The sequence below is a fragment of the Eretmochelys imbricata genome, chromosome 6, assembly GCF_965152235.1.
Source record: "Eretmochelys imbricata isolate rEreImb1 chromosome 6, rEreImb1.hap1, whole genome shotgun sequence".
In the NCBI taxonomy this organism is placed as follows: domain Eukaryota; kingdom Metazoa; phylum Chordata; order Testudines; family Cheloniidae; genus Eretmochelys; species Eretmochelys imbricata.
The window spans coordinates 21598935-21620217 of NC_135577.1; the positions used below are offsets into that span (position 1 = coordinate 21598935).

Consider the following 21283-nt stretch of genomic DNA (forward strand, 5'->3'; position numbering starts at 1 on the left):
CAATTCATCACAGTCCTCTTTAGAGCAGCCCTTAATATAATTGAAGAATTATCAGGTCCCGCCCTTCAGTCTGCTCTTGAGACTAAACATGACCACTTTTTTTAACCCTTCCTCATAGGTCAGGTTTTCTATACCTTTTATCACTTTTCTTACTCTCGTCTGGACTTTCTCCAATTTGTCCATCCCAACTCTCCAGATAACTTAAGGTTTATTCTGAGGGGAAAAAGACATTATGAGATACCGAGAGAGTCTATAGGCTCTCACTAGTTCCCTGCAGTTCCTGTGTTCTTTGGTTTCCCTGTGGAAATAAGTGAAGTTGCCTTCTCTTAGCTTTAGATACCGCAGGGATCCTTTGGGAAAAGTTTTTTATTATTATTTTTTCTTTGAGAAGAGCAGACGTCATTCCTTTATACCTCTGTAAGTGTTGAGGTGCTCAGCTAGTCCCGATAGCTTTACCTAGCACTTTCCAGACTAAACAAGTCACAGGCTAGACAGCCTTACATTTGCCTTCCCACCCCGCCCCCCCAAAGTAACTTGCAGACAGGTCAGATGGCTGGGTCAGACCAATGGTCCGTCTAGCCCCGTACCATGTCTCTGACAGTGGCCAGTACCAGATGCTTCAGAGGGAGTGAAAAGAACAGAGCAATTATCCAGTGATCCACCCCATATCTTTCAGCTTCTAGCAGCACTGGGAAAACCGACAGTTTTTTTCTACCTTTGTCTCTGATCTTTTAACCAATTACTGACCTGTGAGAGGACCTTCCCTCTTATCCCATGACTCCTTATTTTGCTTAAGAGCCTGTGGTGAGGGACTTTGTCAAAGGCTTTCTGAAAGTCCAAGTACACTATATCCAGTGGATCACCCTTGTCTACATGTTTGTTGACACCCTCAGAGAATTCTAACAGATTGGTGGTGCATGATTTCCCCTTCAAAAGCCATGTTGATTCTTTGTCATGTATTGTGTTCATCTACGTGCAGTGATGAGCTGCCAAAATCATAACAACCGGTTCCCTATAAAAAGTTCTGATTTAAGGGATGTGCCACAGGATGTACTTTTGTACCAACAGGGGTATCATACGTCCGTATTTTCCCGGGAGGAATTTTTAAAATTCAAAAATTCCTCCCGGGCAGCAGTTTAAGAACCAAAGAGCCTGACGTGTCCAGGAAAATACGGGTGTATGTTAACCCTGCCTAAAGTTTTTTTTTAAAAAGATGGGCCTGAAATAGAAATGAGCTCCGTTTCACATGTGTGGGTCCCCGCCACTCCCTGGGGGTGTGTCAGGGTGACCAGATGTCCCGATTTTGGGGTCTTTTTCTTATATAGGCTCCTATTACCCCCACCCCCTGTCCTGATTTTTCACACTTGCTGTCTGGTCACCCTAGGGTGGACACATGTGTGGGTCCCAGCTTTCCCTGCCCCCCTCATTGAAGCAGCTGTGCAGGGTTACTGCCCTGGGAACTGCAGGGCACCAGTGGACGTGGGGCCAGCTGCAGACAGGGGCGTGGGGCAGGGCTAGCTGGAGGCTGGGAGTGCGGGGCTGGCTGCAGGCAGGGCAGGGGGTGGCGGGGTTGGCTGGAGGCAAGGGGGTGTGGGGCTGGCTGGAGACAGGGCAGGGGCTGACTAGAGGTAGGGGCTGGCTGCAGGCAGGGCTGCAGGGGGTTGCGGCAGGGGACCCACCAGGCAGCAGCGGGAACCCCAGGGCCAGGGGTTGGGGGAGCAGCAGCAGTAACAGGGCTTGTGCTCAGGGCCAGGCGGCAGCCCACATGGCTCCCGCAGCACAGCACCCCCGGCGGCTGGAGGAGGAATTAAATCACTTCTCGGCTGGAGCCCATCAAAGCCTCAGCGCCCCCTGCAGGGAAGCAGGTTGACAACCGGCTCTAAAACAGCTTCAAAATTTAACAACCAGTTTGCGCGAACCGGCTCCGGCTCCAGCTCACTACTGTCTACGTGTCTGATAATTCCCTTCTTTTCTTACAGTGGGAGTTGGGTAGGAGGTCTTTGGGAAGCAGTGACCAGCTGGGAATATTGGGAAATATTTTTTAATGGTCCATTGGCAGTAAGTAGCAAGAATCTTGTCATGGAGCTTTTAGAGCTGTTCTTTGCTCAAGTGGCACGGCTGCCTGCCTCCCGAGAGCTGCAGTTATAAGCAGAATTCATTGCAGTCATCCAGCTCCTAGCAGGAATTCAGGCACAGTGAGCAGCACAGATACTTGCTGAGAGATATGGGCCTTTTTCATTCTGTATAATGAGGAGTTTAGGGGGCTAGTGTACTGAGTTCAAATCCTGTTTTAGGCCACATGTGAAGATGGATTTTTTTTCTTTGTCCAGTCTACAAGTCTGTGATCATAATACATTCTTCAAAACAAGGGGTGGGGAATATCTGGCCTAGCAAACCTAAGTTTCTGGTTCATATTAGTTTTGAATGGCCTGTGAAGAGAGGTAGGGACATTGGGGCATAGGATATTTTAGTACTGGATTACAAATAAATATTTAGCCATTGTTTTTCTTTCTCTCCAAGACTCCTAAGTAGCCTCTTCCACTCCCCCCCTCCCCCCGCAATGTCGTGATTAAACTCATACGCTTTGCTTCAGTGGCCTTCCCTGCTAAATTACTCTGTTTTATTACTGTTTATGTGAGGTGGTTTTGCTAGAGTTCTCTATTTTACTCCTAGTTTCTTACTTGTGTGAACCTCTCACAGATACAAACATCTCTAAAGTGGTCATGTAATTTGTCATCTTTGTTAATCCGTTAATGTTTTAAAATGCTACATCAGGTCACTTCATAGTTGTCTCCTCTCTCCCAGTGGTTAAAACTAGTACCAGCCCCATATTACCCACTCTCCCAGGCAATAATAGCTTTCCTGGGGCACAGAGACTAAGCCTGCACACAGTACTTCAGAGGAGGGTTAACAGCCTCAGGCAGTAACAGTACAGATCTGTTTTTGTGTTGTGTTCTGTAATCTATTTCTATTCCTGCAGACCTAGCAACAGAGATGTTTTATTAAGACAGCCAAAGGGCCGTTTGCCTTGAGGAGCTGGGAAGTTTCTCGGGCTGACAGTTTTCTAGTATATAGAAAGAGAACCATCTGCTAGCAGGATGATAGGGGATCCTATGATCTGTAAACCCTGCTTCAATGTCGCTGTTGCACTCCCTCTCTCAAGGTGTTGTGAAAAGAGAGGGCACCTTCTCCTTCAACTTTCAACCTCTGACTTCACTGTGCATTTATAAATGCACAAACTGGCAGTTGCCAACAGAAATAAAGTGCTAACACAGCAGTGGCGAGATCCTTATGAAGTTTGTGGGAGGTGGGGAGACAGCAGCATATGATATGAATAAACCTTGCCTGGAGCCTCAGAGGTGGTGTTTAATTAAGAAATGCACAAAATGCCAAAAACATGTTTTTAATATTTTAAAAAATAAGTGTTTGCTGCTGGCAAATGGTGCTGAATTTACTGCCTTAGGCCTTGTCTGCACAAACGCTGAAGGCTGATGCAAGTTACACTAGTTAAGTTACGTAAGCTGCATAACTTGATTCATTGTAAGTTGCATCGACTTAAAGTGGTGTCTACACCGCGCTATGTTGATGGGAGATGCTCTCCCATTGACATAGCTTCCGCCTCTCATTGAGGTGGATTAATTAAGTTGATGGGTGAGCGCTTGCCCATCGACTTACCGTGTTTTCATCAGACTCGCTACAAGTTGTCTTTATATCCTGAACAGATACAGCGCAGGTAGCTTGAGTACAAATTGCCTTAACCCCTAACCCTGTCTGCCACACTAATGTACCTGCTTTCTGATATTAGGGGTGAGAGGGAGAGTTCCATCTTCAGAAACTCCATCCCACTTAGGGTACCAATTTGTGATATGGGGTTGAGATGCTTACTCATTTCACAAAGGTCACCTCAGCTGCCATCTGATGGTAGTGACTTTCAGTTCCTTGGATGTTAACACATCAGTCTTGAAGCCTTTGTAGTTCCACCCATCTGAGCCATGCAGTACCATTGCATATTTTTTTAAAAGATATGTTCAGTATTGTGATATCATCCCATGCCTCGAAACTTCCATATGTTCTGTTCAGCAGAATCTAAAAGTTTAAGCCCTCTTTCTTCTCTGGGAAAGATAGATGTAGTCTTCATATTTTTCAGAAACAATTAAATCACCAGATCTGCCTGCCCTAGCTGAGGATTGTTAACAGCTTTAGCTGCCATTGCTTTAAAATGCTGGTCAATACCAGGCATTAGTCGTAAGGTACTCTTGGCCAAGGTTGTTTTAAGTTTAAAAAAAAAAAAAATAATAATGTAGGGTTTAGGTTTGAGTTGTGCTTAACAGAATTCTCTGCTTGGCAAATACACTATTGACATTTTGTCAGTTTAAAAAATAAATTAGGTAACTGCTATATCTGTCCTTCAGTTCCTCTGCCAGATTTTGTCATTTTATAGCCACATTTTCCTATATTTTTAGACAGTCATTTCTCTCCTTTTGCTGTATGGAAGAGCCACACAAAAAACAAGAGAAATTGATTTATTGTATTTAATTCATTTAACTGTTTCTCCTGCGTAGTCCAAAACGGCTTCATTTGCTCAAAATATACCAAAAAAGAAATAATTTTTTCTGATTTTTCAATTCTAGCAATTTTAGGATTTATAGCAGGCCAAAAATTGTTGAAATAGTAGTTTTAAGTTGATGCCCCTTTTAAGAATTCTGAAGATTCTCATATGCTGATGCTATATATTTCAGGGATATACTAAGATTGCAGAATTTTGGAAGCTCATTTCTCATCACGAGTCAAATCTTGGATTTAACACTTCAGGTTTCTCTTAAATTTTCTGTTACTTGATATGATTAGTTGGGGTTTAAAAAGAAGAGTGTTAATCAGAATCAGCATATTGGTAGCCAGAGTAGTAATATCAAGGCAATGGAAATCCAAGGTATTGCCAGAAAAAAAAAATTGTCTTCAGAAGAGGCAGCCAAACATGAAAATATACTTTTTGGACTAGAAAATGAATATGATATTTTGAGTATGTGGGATCCATTCTTGGCATACATCATTGATTATTAATCCCTTTAAGGTCTTGTTTGAAGAATGAGGATGGCTTTTAGGGGAAAAGCTAATTTAAAATATATATTTTCATAGGAATATAATTGCCAGAGTGGATCAGAGCAGTGGTCCACGTAGTCCAGTGCCCTGTTGCTGACTGTGGGCAAAACCGCATGCCGCGTAAGATGGTGTGTAAACCCAGCAGTAAGTACCTGTGGACTGATCTGCACCCCTCATTGATCTCTTTCTGATCTCTGTTAAGCAGAGTGGCTTAAACTCTGAAACACAAAGTTTAATAGCCCTCCCAAAACTTCTATTGTCATGAATTATTATAACTCTAAATTCTTGATATCCATCTAAAAATCTAATCCCTTTTTGAACCTTGCTAAATTCTTGGCCTCCATAATGTCCCATGCCAACATGTTTGATGCTTTTTCACACTATGTGTGATTAAACTATTTCCTCTTACCAGTTTTTGAATTTCCCATTGACTGTTAGCCAGTTTCTTGTATTCTGAGACCAGGGAAACTGATGCCCCCAATCTACTTCCTCTGTACCACTAAGTATTTTATATACTTGCATCATGTCCCTCTTAGTGGCCTCCTTTCTGAAGGTAAACAGACCCACTAGTCGTAAAAGGGGCTCAAGATTCTGGCGACATTAATTTATTTTTGCTTTCTGTAGTGAAAGTCCTCCCTTGAGTATAGGAGATGGCATGTTTTGGGTATGTATGCATTTTTTTTTCTGTTGGGCTATTCTTCCCAGCTGCTGTATGATAGTCCCCTACTTAACCACAAGAGACCAGTGTATCTGAGATGTCAGGAGTTGGGTATCTTGGGAATGCCAGTACCACCCTCTTCAGTGTGTAAATATTCCCCTCAGTAGCCTGATCCACACAGGATGAGAGTCTGTTACAACGCTCAACCAGAGAGCCTGGCTCTTTAGTGCAAGCTGTGTAGATTCACACATTTAGTTCTGGAGGGCCCAATTTTAATCATAGGTGTTAGCCAGTTCATGGCTGTCACATTACTTAGTGATTCATTGTGGTTGAGCAGCCTATAAGTGGCTGAAGCCAGGCACATCTAATTGTGTGTTCAGTTATGGAAGGAAAAAGCAGGTAGACTGTGTAGGAAAAGGAACTATTATAGTGAAAGTTTCTATGTTACTAGATGCTGCTCTGTGCAGTCACATGCAAATGACGACATGAGTTGGGATTTTGGGGGAAGTAATATGACCCATTTGGTGTGGACTCACGAGAGTGGAGAAGTAGATCTAGGGGAGGAATGCATTCTGGGAAGTGTGTGTGGTTTTGGAAGACTCTTTGCCAATTTACTTGCCTCTCATTATTCCCCTGTGTTAGATGAGATTAAATAGTTGGGTGTGTCTGAGCTGGCAGACAAAAGGCCGGTGTAGGTTATGACTTGATGCTTACAAATTTGCAGTTGGCACTGAAGATGTGAAGCAGCTATGTCTAATTCACGTTGCTCGTTTATATAACGAACGCTTAAAATGCTTGGTGGATGTTCTAGTAAATAAATCGCCAGTCTCACTTTGTATTTGTCTGACGTGTTTGCATTCCTCGGGCACACGGTCTAGTACCTAATGAAGAATGGATAATTTTACAGCTGGCTTAAGTTTGCAATTACAGAAATTTTGATTTATTTCTTCTTTTGTCTTAAGCAAGAAGAATCTGACTTCTAAAGGTCATATTTATACAGTTCCTTCCCAGTACAATATGCATTTTTCATTCCAAAAAAGGGTGTGCTTGGGGAGAGGGGAATTCTTTTCGGTTTCACTGTCTTTTATTTTTTTTTTTGGCAGACATTAGAGGAAGAAAAAGTCTCTTGAGTGTTTCCCAAAAACTTGTAATCTTCTGCTTTTTCCAGTCTGATTATTATGTTTTAGTGGGGTCAAGTAGAAATCATTTTATATAATGAGGCTACAAAAAATCCATATCTAAAACTCTCATCAACTGAAGGACAAGTTCTGGGCAAAAAAACAAAGCAAAGTTTTTTGGGTATTTGTTTGTTCTCTATGAGGTCTAAAAACAGAAGCTGCGGAAGAATTGTTGTAGGATTCTCTCAGCAAGAACCTAGCAGTTCTACTTGAAGAGTCTAGCTTTCATTTAAAGCAGGGGTGGCCAATCTGAGCCTGAAAAGAAGCTAGAATTTCCTCATGTACATTGCCTAAGAACCACAGTAATACATCAGCAGCCCCCCATCAGCTCCCGTCGCTCCCAGCGCCTCCTGCCCACCAGCAGTCCCGCCGATCAGCAACTCCCTGCACCTCCTGATCAGCTGTTTTGTGGCATGCAGGAGGCTCTGTGGGGTAGAGGGGAGGAGTGAGGGCACGGCAGGCTCAGGGGAGGGGGCGGGAAGGAGTGGAGTGGGGGCAGGGCTTGTGGCAGAACCAGGGGTTGAGCAGTGAGCACCCCCTGGCACATTGGAAAGTTGGCGCCAGGAGCTCCAGCCCCAAAGTCGGTGCCTATACAAGGAACTGCATATTAACTTCTGAAGAGCCGCATGCGGCTCTGAAGCCACAGGTTGGCCACCCCTGATTTAAAGCCATCTCTTTCCCCATGCCATACTACCACAGTTAAGATCAGCAGAGGCACTCAAGCTGGAGCCTCGATGATATAAACAAGAGGATGCTGCTACTGGGTGTTCTCTGCATGAACCTCACCATTTTTTAATTGTATTTTTCTTTCTTCCCTCTCCTGCAATCCTTGTTCTGAGATGGCCTGAATCTGATGATCTTCAGTGCACATTCCAAAGTTCGTCGTCCTCCTCCTCCTTCCCCACTGCAATGGAAAATGGGAGTGAATTATAAGCACAGGAGATGTTTGAGAGGGAGGCAGATTTGAAATTTGTTGCCTGGTAGCTTATTGATTGTAGGTTCTCACCTACCATTATGATTGCCATCTTACAGAAAAAGATTATTAGTGTGATTAAAATTTTCCAAAGTGCTTTCTGTGCTGACTATGTTTTTTATATCTGTCTACACTCACCATACAAAGGACTACTCACAAATAAATGCAACCAACTCAGAGGAGGAATGTATAAACTGTTCTAGATTATTTGTTTGTTTTCTGGTCATTACATCTTGGGCTGTAGCATGGTTGGAGAGACATGAAAGGGAAGTATCACAAAGGGACTTGTGAATGCTGGGGTTTTAAATGCTTTGAAGTGTGTTCACAAGTATTTGTGAATGAGCTCAAAAGTGGAGTCACACCATTAATTCAGCCTTTTCATACTGAAAGTGGACTTTACATCCCCTCCTGACCGGAATCATAAATTTTCCCCTTGAGGTGGCTTGTCAATTTCATGTAGAAACGTCACACTCTGTGACAAATGGGCAGTTTTATGCCTGCAAAAACAACTTTTTCTGAATTATTTGAGGTAAGAACTACAAACCTGTAAATTTTCTCAGAATTATTCAAATTATTCCCCTTTCCAAGCCCCATGCTACTGCTGCTTTTGCTGCCAATGCTGAGAGTATTTTTTTTTCCCTAATGGAAGAAATGTCTTGAGCTGCCCTGATAAACAATTTGCTGCGGTAGCCATTTTACAAAATCCAAGTCAAGTGAAGGTACTGCATTCTACTGCACAGGAATACATGGTTTAATTCAATGTCTGTCTGTCTGTCTGTGTGTGTCTCTCTCTCTCTGTATTTATTTATTTATTTATTTATTTGAAAACCACTTTCAAAGCCTAGTTAGTGATTGGAAAATAGTTTAGAGATTCTCAGCTGGAAAATTCTAATCAGCCTTTAAAGTTCTGTGTGCTGTGCATACCACAGGTTGCAATCTAACAGCTTTCATAACTTTTTTTGATGTCTTGAGAGAATATTGCAGGATGAAGGACTAACAACAATTTCCTGTAACGTTTGGATGACAGATAATCCCTGTGTACCATTGGGCTTCATTGTGTTTAGCTGTCAGCAAATGGCCAAGATTATTCCATCTAAAATATAACTGGTAGCAGCTGCTAGCGTTGGGAAATCAGTTTGGTTTTTCCATTAGCACTGTTCACTCGTTAACAGTGTGGGATAACGAATTAGAGCAGCAAAGGGCTTTGGAGGGTCTTGTGTTCTCCTGTAGGAAAACTGAGGGTGACGTTGTATAGTATATGTCTGCCTACCGTCTCCATGGGTTAACTCGCTTTGAGACCTCCAGGTAAATCCACTTGCCCCCATAAATCTGTCAACCAAGCTAGAAAATGGGGTAAAACACAGGACCCCACTGAAAATGAGGTGTGTTTGAACTGAGCTTCTCTGCATAAATAAATTACAGACAAATGACATCATGTGGCTGTAGGCCCATTGACTGCATTTTACTTCACCCAGAATGTCTGGTCAGATCACAAAATTCCATCCTAATCCTAAACAAAATGCAATTCAACAAGGCGAGATCTCTCCATTAATATAAAGCAGTGTTGGGCATTTTTTTCTATGCAGCAGCACTGAAATCAGGACATGACTGGAATCTCAAACTGGAAGGGAGAATAGCAAAATTTGAGCCGCTCAGTTTTCAAAAATGACCACAGAATATGTTATGAATAAAATGAAACCAAACTGAGCAAAATGAGGTCATAACTGTTTTAAATAATTTGGTTGTGTGTGTTGCCATTAAGTTCTAAACGTATGGTCAATTGTGTGCCCGCTGCTTTGTGAAATTTCTGGCTGAGCGACTGCATCACTGCCCACTGGCTTTAACAGCTGTTTGGATGCACAAACATATCTAGGTCCTGTGCATCCACAAAGAAGCAAACACTGGAAATGGAGAAGACCTAGTGAGGCATGTAAACCATCCCCCTTGGCCAGTTCAGGATTCTCCCTTTGGTATTTTTGCCATTGCTTAGTCCAGCCCACTCTCTTCAATAACCTGAGCCATGTAGCTCCCTAAGTTTCCTTTGGGAGACTACTCCACAGTGTCTCAGACTGTGCGGCTTAGGAAATGTTCATGACAACTCAGCCTTAATCCTCATTTGCTCAGTTTCAGCACCACTGTTTTTATGGTCCCTTGTACCACCCTAAGTGCTTCCTTTCCTCTTTGGTGGTTTACACCCTTGAAATGTTGTACAAAGTGGTCACGGTATAGTGATCATGAGGCCTGGGAGACATAGCTATGATGCAGAGTGCCAGAGCTTCTACCTTCCAGTGTAGATGTAGCTGGGTCAACAGCAGCGTTTTTTGTTAACCTAGCTACAATCGCTATTTCTGCACTGCAATAAAACATCTTTAGCTGACCCATGTCAGCTGACTCGGGCTGCTGGGCTATAAAATTGCAATGTGGACGTTCGGGCTCAGGCTGGAGCCTGAGCTCTCGGACACCGCAAGGCGGGGAGGATCCCAGAGCTTGGGCTCCCGCCCAAGTGTGTGCACTGCAATTTTACAGCTCCATGAGCCTGAGTCAGCTGACATGGGCTAGCTGTGGGTGTTTAATTGGAATGTAGACATACCTCTGGGAGGTGGAGTTACTACCAGGATAGAAGAACTCCTTCTGTTGCTGTAGTAACTTCCCCATAGCATTTGCACTACAGGGTTACATCCATTGTAACCCCCATGGTACAGCCAAGCCCTGAGTGTATTTACTTGGGTGTTTACGTAAACAGAATTTTAACACTTTTTTTTGTTTGCAAACTGATACTGATTTTGTGACAAAAATATATGCATGGTGCAAGAAATAGAAAGCTGATGGACCTCTTCTTGTTTTCTTTGCAGTGAGCCTGGTAGAGGGAAGAGAGTCTGTACAGTGACAGCTTCTGACGTTGCATTTCCCTGCTGCAGTGACCGCTTGTGTGGGGGCACACCGGAGACAGATGACGCTGCATTGATTTGAGAGTGTCAGAGTGATACTGAAAGCGAGCAGAGCTTGGATAGTCTGGAGGTTTCCGCTTAGGACAGAAAATTCTAAGGGTCATGAAGGTGAACATTTTGGAACTGGAAATATTTTCTACCAGATGGGCCCGATGGGGAGAGGGCAACTTAGCCTGAACTGATGTAGCACAGAACCTAATATCCAGCTCAGGTAAGGCCAACTTGGCTTAAGTTTGTATTGCATTTCTGTGCCACCTTTTTTCTAAATTTTAAAATCAAGTGTGAAGCTGGTGCTTCTGAAAGAACTAAATGAATTAGCTGAAATCACTCGTAGTGCATGATTCTTCTCAGATGTCTGAACATCTTAGTCTTTTCCTTGCTGTTCTGGTTTTGGGCCTTGTAAAACACTGCTAGGTATGCTAGCTGTGTTGCCTTGTGATGTGTATAAATGGGTACTAAATGAGACCACTATGCTAACTTTTGCCTGTAACCCTAGACAGGATTTAAACTCATCTCCAGAAACCACTAATTCCCTACACCACTTAACTTACATTGTTAGTAACATTATTGGAACAGGTGCTTTTATGAGCCACATATAGATGTAGATTGGGTGTGTGTGTCTATAAAGGTATTTTTCATAGTCTGTGGGTGAGAGTTTTAAAAGTGCCTGAGAGAACTTAGGAGCACAAGTGTCAAGAAAAGTCAGTTGGACTTGTGCTCCTTAGCCCCATAAGTGCTTTTTGAAATTCTTACTTGTCTTTCTCCTTGCATTTGTGTGATGATGGTGGTGGTCAGCCACATTTGCATGAAAACAGGATCTTCTGTTTCTTAGGAGTTCATCCCTCTAGATGCTACTGGCTTCCCTAAAGTGATAACCATCCTTAAGAGAGTATTTGAAACCAGAATTTTCCTTTTTTTGCTCCCCTGTAACTTAACAATGGCCAGAATTTGGTTAAAACAGGTTTCTCAGGTGTGGCATGCTGTTGTGGTGTGGATGATTTATGTGGCTGAAGCACCCACACACTCAATATTATAGCTTCATGCCCAGTTGTGATGAATGGGGTTGGGGAGCTGCTGGGGCATGTGACCCAAAAGTCCTGGTACCACGGGGGATGTTGAAGTTTCAGCTCCAACCAAAACTTTAGTGTCCAGGATGTGGAAATGTCTTAAAAGTAGGGGTTGAGACTTTCAGATTTACCTAGGGGATTTAACCACAATAAGGGCAGGTCTACACCGCCGCTTAAGTCCATCTAATTTACATTGCTCAGGGATGTGAAAAAGACCCTCTTCGAGCGACGCAAGTTACAGACCTAAGCACTGTCCATACCGGCACTATTTTGGTGGGAGATGCTCTTCCACCAACATAGCTTCTGCCTCTCACGGCGGTGGAGTAATTGTGCTGATGGGAGAGCGTCCTCCTATCGGCATACAGCTTCTTCACCAGACGTGTTACAGAGGCACAGCTGCATCGGTAAAGCCTCGCTGATGTCATCTGCTTGTGTAGATCTACCCTGAGAATTCTGTGGCTAAATCCCCTCGTTGGCGTTTGAAAATCTCATCCAGGTTTTCTAATAAAAATACCGAGACAACCTTTACAATTAGAGCAATGCTAACAGGTAGGCCCATAACAAAACTGAAGAGAAAGTGTGTCTTACAAATCTGTGTAGAGGAAATGTTTCTGATGCTTGCTATAAAGGTAGTGGTCTCAGGAGAAGCAGAGCTCGCCATGTAGTTGAATACTTTCATGTTTCTCACAGGCAGCCACAACCCTTATTTCCTGCTGCTCTGTTCATAACCTTTCCCAGACTATGCTAGCAACACACCAGGTGTGTAGTGCCTTTCTGGTGAGACATGGCTAGATCCTTAAAGGCTTTAATCTCATTCTGAAACACAGATAAGATCTATTCTAGGCTATACACTAAAACAGTGATACTCGGACTGCAGCTTGTGAGCTGCAAGTGGCTCTTTAATGTCTTCTGTGGCTCTTTTCAGCACATATTAAAACACTATGATTTAATTATTAACCAATCAGGATGCTTTTATGCTGTTAACCAATTAAGTTGTCAACTTGCACTAAGTTATTAACTTATTTGCTGAGAGAATTTTATATATATATATATATATATATGAAAATTAAGTATTTCCCATCATATTATTTAAATATGAATAGTATTATAGTAAACAAAACAATGAATTCACACTTCTGTGGCTCTTTTAGGTAATGTTGATCACTAATTTGACTGCTGAACCACTGAGGTCTGAGTATCACTAGGTACCCAACACATGGTTGCATTTGGAGTCTAAACAGATTTTGCGCTTTGTTCCTTTTATATATACTGTGTGTATATATATAATAGTTCAACTGTTCCACTACTGGTTTGAAGGATTTTCTGAATCTGAGGTTATTCCGTTACAAGTCTAGAGCTCCTGTAGGAACACCGGTTTGGTAGTAAGCTTGCCTTAAAGAGAGTACATCCCTCAGTCAGAGAGAATCTCACCAACTTGTATTATTTGCTCTTGTTGTGAATTAATGTCTACGGTGACCAGAAGCATATGAAGGTCTGTTTTCTGTACTTCGATAAAACCACATCTGGGCATTTTAGCCTCTATTAGCCTTATGCTCAGTTAGCTGTTTTTTAATTGCAGTAGTTAGCATCTCGTGCATTGTACTGTTGCTTTACATGGCTGTGTTTATTCCATGGCACGCAAATGTGTTAATCACTCGGTTATAGCTAATAACAGCTTTACAAGTGACAGTTATTATTTTACCGGAGAAGGGTAGCAATTGTGTGAGACTGCTGAAGAATACAGATCTGCCTTGTTCGCGATGGATCTCTTTCTTTTCTCTGCAAAAATAAATGATCTGTAAGACCTTCCACTTATTAAATGGCAAAGGCCAGCTTTATTAGGCATGTTCTTCAAAAGAAAATTGCAGGGATTAATTTATACTTTAGACAGTTAAACGTTTACAAATTATATGTTGGATGGTGTTTTTAAAATAGTTTCTAGAAATCCCTGTTCCTGTTTCAGTATCTCATGATGGTGGATGCTGTCTGAATAAATTAAATTTTTATTCTTGCTTCCTAGCAGGAGTTTCTCTGATGTAAACCAGGATGTCAATTAAAAGCCGGATTTGTCAAAGTTCTTGTAAGAAGTTACTTATTGATTTTTGGTTGATAAGGGTTTGTAACACTATTTTTAATTTAATATTTTTAGTACTATGAAGTCACGATTGTTTTCTTATATGCGACACAAATTCTTTCAGTAACTTGTTCTTTGTAAATAGATGTAATTAGAATATCTTCTATAATGCTGTATATTGCAGTTTGCTTAAGGAATTACAAACATTTGATCAATTTCATTTGCTGTAATTGGTGAATGTGGCTTTTCTACTGATGACACTAAAATTGCCCCTGGTATCAGATTGTGTGTAAAATAATTAAAAAAATTAAATGATTGCTATGTGCTAATTGTTGGTCCAAAATCAAGTCTCATTCAGAGGTAGACACTATAGTGTAATTAAGGCAATGCTATATCAGGTAATACTTTCATTTATAACGCCCCTCACCTGCCCAAGCGTTTGGGACTTTGTACAAACGGTTAAAACATAATGCATTTAAAAAAAACACAAACAGGTAATCTGAAAACAAAATAAATAGTAAAAATTCAGACAAGTGAGCATTATTTAATAACAATAAAGGTTATGAGATTCCTGACAGCATTTAAACCAGAAAATGTGTGTGGAATATACAGTATTGATGCATTTTCTTTTAAGTGGGGTGGAAAGGCCTGAAATGAATGCTCTATAGGAAGTGAGTTTAAAAACCATAGGGGTAGTCACAGCAAAGCTGGTCACCTGTTGACTTAAGGCGCAATGGTGGTCTATATCCAAATGTAGATACCCTGCCAGGATTAGACTCACTGAGGGTTGCCAGCTTCCTTCCCGCTGAAGGGATAGAATATAGCCATTTCTGTCCCCATTAAAAGTGAATAGGGTCAGTATAAAATCAGAGACCTTTCATAGAAGTCTACCGTAAGAGTGTAAGGAGAGTATAATATGGTAATGGCTAAATGAGGTAGAAAACAGGACCCTCTCTCACAAAAGAAATAGTAAAGGAAGAGAACAAGAGGTCCATGTTGCCTGTAGAAACATAATGGCCCCATCTTAATTCTAAAATATCATCATCCAGCCTGTATAGCTTGAGTTGAGTCGATTAGCCACCCGCGCTTTCAGAGAGGGGTAATGTATGAAAGGATTAAGGGAGTATGACTCAACATTCTTGTGAGCACAAGGAGAGTGAATCTAGTTACTCTCCCAATTATCAGTCACTTCAAAAAATTGTTTTAAAGTTACCAGCCTTGCATGATGTAGAACTGTCAGAGGTGAAAAGCAGAGTTTGAGTAATTCATCTGACACAGATGCAGTCATCACACCCTCTCCTATCCATTTTGCATTTCATTCTGAACCTACTGAAAGCAACCAATTTCCCTATTTTTAACAGCCTACAGAGGGGCGGGGAAAGGGAAAGATTTCTAAAACAATCTAGAAGTTGTAGTACTCAAACCTGTAGAGGCTCCATTGACTGGATTTTATCGTAACACTAGTTTAGACAAAAGCACTAGAAGATAGAATGTAGAGAATGGTCCTGTCTTGGTTCCCAGAGGGTGAACAAATGATGATCTAATGGTATTTGTCCCACCCTTCCCACCACTCCCTTATTTCTAATTTCTATGATTCTGTAAATACTAAATGAGAATAGAAGTGAAACTAAGAGCAAAATGTTCCTCTCCAATCCATGTGGCAGGGAGCTGCTGTACGTTCTTGTTCTTTACACTGAAGTCCCACTAATGTCAATGGCAGCGCATGTGCCACATGCAAGAAAAATCTGACTGTGTGCAGGAGAAATCTGGCAGTGAGGAGCACGCAAGCAGCATTTTGAGCTAAATGTTAGGCTGTATCTAAATCCTGCTACTTCTTCCTATATTGCATTTCACAGATTTGGCCCTTCCTCTTTATCCACCATTCTAATACTAATCCAGTTCTTTATCTTGCATTTTGATGGTTGAAACCTCTGCCTTTCCAGCCTTGAGTGGTGTAACCTTAGCCTCATTAGGTCCTTTTAAAACACTTCTAAGATCTTCTTGTAAAGCTGCCTTCAGTGACTCAAGAGTGTGAGTACCAGCCTCAGATTTCACCAACCAATAATCCAGTGTAAATTCCTCAGGCACTAACAGCCTAAACATGGAGCCACAGACAGTCCCCTTGGGCATTCTGATCCATCTTGCCACCCAGGTGAGAATACCTTTTGTGATAGATGATCTGTTATACCAAGTTTTTAGGTTACTTCCAGACCCAAAGAACAGCCACTTACTCCGGGTCAGTTGCACCTTAGATCTTACACCAAAGACAACGCTTCTAGCCAACCCTATATATACCCTATATATGTATATTAAACTATATACAATTTATTATGTAGGAAAAGGAAATAAGTTATTTACAAAGTCAAGGCAGTAAATGTATATACACAAATGTTATTTTAAATTTCCAAAGTTGTTAGGAAACTTCTGTATTCAGCAAGCTTTATATGTCCTTTGGGGCTAACCCAGGCTAAGCAGCTGGGGTTCTCTTGCTTGTGCTTAGAGTCCAGGCGGCATAGAGATAATCAGTTCCTTCTGTTTGGGACTTTTATCCCATGCCTGCCATGTGCTTTGAGCTGCAAACTCAGCTGATGAGAGGAATCCACTTGCATGAGTCATCTTCATGTGGAGGAGGGCAGAACAAACAACATCTTTCGTCCTCTTTAACATCCCAGAATAGTCTGTCTGTTGATGGACCTTTCCTGTTGGGCCAGATGTAACACCTTCTGTTGGAGATCAGCATTTCACACTAGTTAATGTCTGTCCCATCTGGTGACTTAGTTACAGAGGCTCACAATCCAGTCTTACAGTATGGTATACAGACGGTATAAGTGAAACTAATGCCTGCAGCAACTCACAGGCATTCAATAAAGTCTAAACACTTAATGACATTCTTATAATTCTAATACCTATTTTAACAATATTAACACACAGGTGAGCCAGACTGATTCCAGCTATGTAGTTGTCAGTGTCCAATTGAGACATGGAGGCTTTTGTATGAGCTTGGCACCTGGTCTGCCAGTGTCCCCCATCTTCTGGCCAGTCTTTCTGACACATCATCCACTTCGAGTCTCTCCACTGCCTACTCTTATCCTTACCTTTAAGGCCATCACAATTAAGCCCTGCATTATCCTATTAACTACCCCTTTACTTCACAATGGTCTCTTTCTACAACTTTTTCATACAGCTAGCATATGCAAAGAAATTTCTTTTGATTTCTCATCCTTCTTCCTCCACATCCCTTGTTTGCTCTCCCACCTGGTGCATTTTATCTTGAACTAAGGTAGTATATTCTTTTGGGACAGAATGTCTTTTGCTGTTATACCTGTACAGCGCATAGCACAATGGTACTCCAATCTGATTCAGTCCCCAATAAATAGTTCCCATTTTCAGTTCACTTGTAGTCTAATCTGGGGGCAAAGAATGTGTAAATTGATAAAGGGCCACGGGGAAATAACTAAACATTGCTGAAGCAGACATATATTGCTTACAGCTGTGGTTGCACATAACTAGCAAGGTTGTCCCAAAGCACCTGATGGAGCGAAAACAGAGCGAGAAACTCATTGCTATGTCCATAGGTGGATATACTGAGCTGTGATAAAAGCACCCTTCTAACCCCCAACACCTGTTGTTGGAAGCCAGAGGACTCGCTTGCTGCTTCACAGATTTGGCAGATGCTTGTACAGAAGGTATTTCTGGAATGAATGCCCTGAATCTCTGTGCAGCAGAAATTACTGTCGAAGTGTAACTGTGTCATGGACTTCCAATGTTCTAAACACCTGCCAATTAGCAGCTGAACTTGGCTGTGCCAGCTGCTATATCCCAGGCATTTTTATGAACTCCTGCATCTCCCTTTAACACAAATAAATCATCATTTCAGTGCTAGCCAGAACACGAACAGTAAAGAGGCCACTTGCTCAACTTTCCTGTTTGTGGCTTGAGCGACATCTGCTTACCTTGCTGACGAAATCTCCCCCCCCCCCCCCACATTAATTCTGCAGAACCAATCCACTGATGGAAGAGTGAGCTGGGTTCTACTTTGCCTCACAAAAAAATACTGCTAGATAAATGCTATTTGCAGAATCTGAGTCACTAGTGTGCAGCGTACATAAGGCAGGATGATCCCAGTTCAGATGTTCAGATCCCAAGTGGAGTTTTGAGGGCTGGCAAGTAGAAAAATCAGCTTTTGAGTTGTAAACTGATCACATTTGATCTGCATGTCAGCAAGAGCATACATAGGAAACAGCATGGTAATGTTCTTCGAGTGCTTGTTTCTTCCAGTTCCAATCAGGTGTGCGTGTGCCGTGTGCATGACAGCTGGAAGATTTTTTCCCCTAACAGTATCAGTAGGATTGGCCTGGGCGCCCCCTGGAGTTGCACCTTCATGGTGCCCAATATAGGGCCCTGCCGACCCGACCCCTACTCAGTTCCTTCTTACCGCTGGTGACTGCTAGTTTGAACTTCCCTCACTCTTGCTTCTGCAAACGCCTCTAGCAGTGTCCCACTGTCATTTGTATATAGTTAGATTCTTAGTAGTATTAGCAATGTTAGTAGTTTCTCTAAGTTTCCATTGCAGGGGTTTCCCCCATTTCGTCCCCAACACTGGGGCATGCCTCGGTCGCCAGGGTTCAAACCCTGTCAAGACTGCTGTAAATTGATGCCAGAGAGCAACCCGCACGCTTCTTGTTTGAAGTGCCTTGGCGAGAGTCACCAAAAGGACAAGTGCTGCATTTGCAAAGGGTTTCGGCTGAGGACCCTTAAGGATCGTGAGCAGAGACTCAGAATTCTTCTCATGGAGACAGCCCTCCACCCGCAGTCCAATCCCAGGTCGGCGGAGCTCGTGCCGAGTGCCTCGTCCGGCACCAAGGAAGGAGGCTAAGGACTCCTGGCACTGACATGGCGCCAAGCATAAGACTTCTGGTAGGCATCGGTCTTCCTCCTCGGTGCCCCAGAAGAAAAAGAGGAAGGAGAGAGGGCGCTCTCCCCCTCCTAAGCCTAAGGAGCCAGCGACAGGGAGGCCTCAGCCCATCCAGCATACGTTGGGCCCGGCACCTCCCAGGGGCTCACCGACTCCTGTCCTGCAAGGGGTTCAATCGAGTTGGGCCCACTACTGTTCTCCAGACTGTCATGGTTGGGATATTCAACTCCCCTTCACTCTGGAGACTTTTGACGCAGCACAGGACCTTATTTGCCTGACGGCACCACCTTCCCCAACGAGGGACAAGGCACTGGTGATAACCTGGCCACCTATCCCATCTAGGGGCAAGCCGGCAATGATGTCGCACTGCTCCCCATCTCTGTGGGGCCGCCAGTGTGGGGGGACCACACCAATCCCCTAGATTGGTCTAGATCTCAGTGACACTGGCAGCCTCTTCCGGTGTTGTGGCCACCTCAATGGCAACCACCAGCTCGGTAGCCCTTTTGGACTCCCTGGGCCTATCATCAAGCCCAGGGTCAGAGCCAGGCGTTGAGATCCAGGTTAGCGTTGGTTGTGTCGGTATCCTTCCCACCCGTGCAGCAGCTGGCACCAGAGACTATGCCGATGCCTTCCCCTACTGCTCAGGCCTCCGTGCTGGCACCTACCCCTCTGACTGCGGCACCGGGGTTACAGCAGCCCAACAAACAACGTGACCCTCTTGGGGACGAGGGCAGCGACCAAGGTCATGTGCCGGTGCTCTCATCATCTTCCTCCCCAGATGAGGCCATTGCAGGCACTTCAGCAGCCCCCCGTCTTGTAGGATAGCAGGGTCCTGCAACAGTTGTTACACAGGGTGGCCCAGAACCTGGAGATCCAGGTAGAGGAGCTGGTAGAGGATGCTGATCCCATGGTGAACATCCTCGCCCCCTCTGGGCCCTCGTGCATTGCGCTGCCACTCATCAAAACTATAACTGAGACCACAAAAATTTTGCGGCAGGTGTTGGCCTCTTTGCCCCCTACAGCGAAGAGAAATGAGAGACTCTGTTTTGTCCCCTCAAGGGGATATGAGCATCTCTATTCTCACTCTCCACCCAACTCTTTGGTAGTGGATGCTGCAAACCAAAGGGAGCGTCAGGGGTTTCAAGGACCCTCCCCCAAAAATTGGGAGGTGAAAAAGGTGGACTTGTTTGGGAGAAATGTCTACTCTACTGGTGGTTTGCAGCTCCGCATTTCAAACCAGCAGGCTGTCATTAGTAGGTACTCCTTTAATGGCCAATTTTGCTGAGCTATTACCACCAGAATCCTTCTCCGAATTTAATGCCTTGGTGGAGGAAGGCAAACTCATTTCTAGGGCCACCTTGCAGGCGGCTCTTGATGGTGCTGATGCGGCCGCCCAAACCGTGGCTACAGGGGTGGCCGTGAGAAAGTTCTCTTGGCTCCAGGTCTCTGGGCTTCCTTATGAAGTCCAACAGACCATCCAGGACCTACCCTTTGAAGGTCAGGCCCTTTTCTCTGAAAAGACAGACAGGAGACTGTACAGTTTAAAAGACTTGAGGGCCACCCTCAAGTCCACGGGCATACACACCACAGCTACACAGCACAGGCACTTCAGGCCACAGCCTCCTCAACAGTTTTACCAACAAAACCGACAGGACGGTTCCCGGAGGAGGAATAGGGGCAGAAGGAAAAGGCACCCATCCTCAGGCCAGGGTATGGCCAACCCAAGCCAGTTTCGGGCCCCAAACCGGCCTTTTGAAGGTGTGGTCAAGGACCGCACACCAGGACAAGAACTGGAGCTACCCTGCCTTACCTTTTCATCCTGACTGTCCCCTTTCTACTGTGCACGGTCCCATATCACTTCAGATCGCTGGGTGCTCCGCACGGTAGAGCGTATACTTCGTCCAATTCTGTGCCCTTCCATCCCCCTTCTGTGTCCCTCTTCAGGGACCCCTCTCATGAGCACCTCCTTATACAGGAGGTGCACTCGCTCCTTTCACTAGGAGCAGTGGAAAAGGTTCCTCAGGAGCAGAAGGGCAAGGGTTTCTAGTCTTGGCTCAGGCCCATCCTAGACCTGCCAGAACTCAACAAGTTGGTGAAGAAGCTCAAGTTCCCCATGGTCTCTTTGATCTCCATCATCCGTCATTGGATCCAGGAGACTGGTATGCCTCCCTCGACTTGAAGGACACGTACTTTCACATAGCAATAATTCCGTTCCACAGAAAATACCTCAAGTTTGTGGTGAACAGCACCCATTACTAGTTCACAGTCCTCCGGTTCAGCCTGTCGGCGGAACCTCGAATGTTCACCAAGTGCATGGCAGTCGTGGCTGTGTTCCTGCACAGGCAGCAGGTACGGATATTCCCATACCTT

At 43.8% G+C, this 21283-nt stretch overlaps 1 protein-coding gene across 2 annotated transcripts in view; it reads left to right on the forward strand.

The window, feature by feature from the left end:
• The window catches only part of LOC144265538 (uncharacterized), a 178446-nt gene that overhangs the window by 86984 nt on the left and 70179 nt on the right, over positions 1-21283 (forward strand). For both annotated transcript variants that reach the window (XM_077818193.1, XM_077818194.1), the window contains exon 2: positions 10762-11068. The gene's annotated coding sequence lies outside the window, so the exon portion shown is untranslated. The remainder of the gene's footprint in view (positions 1-10761; positions 11069-21283) is intronic.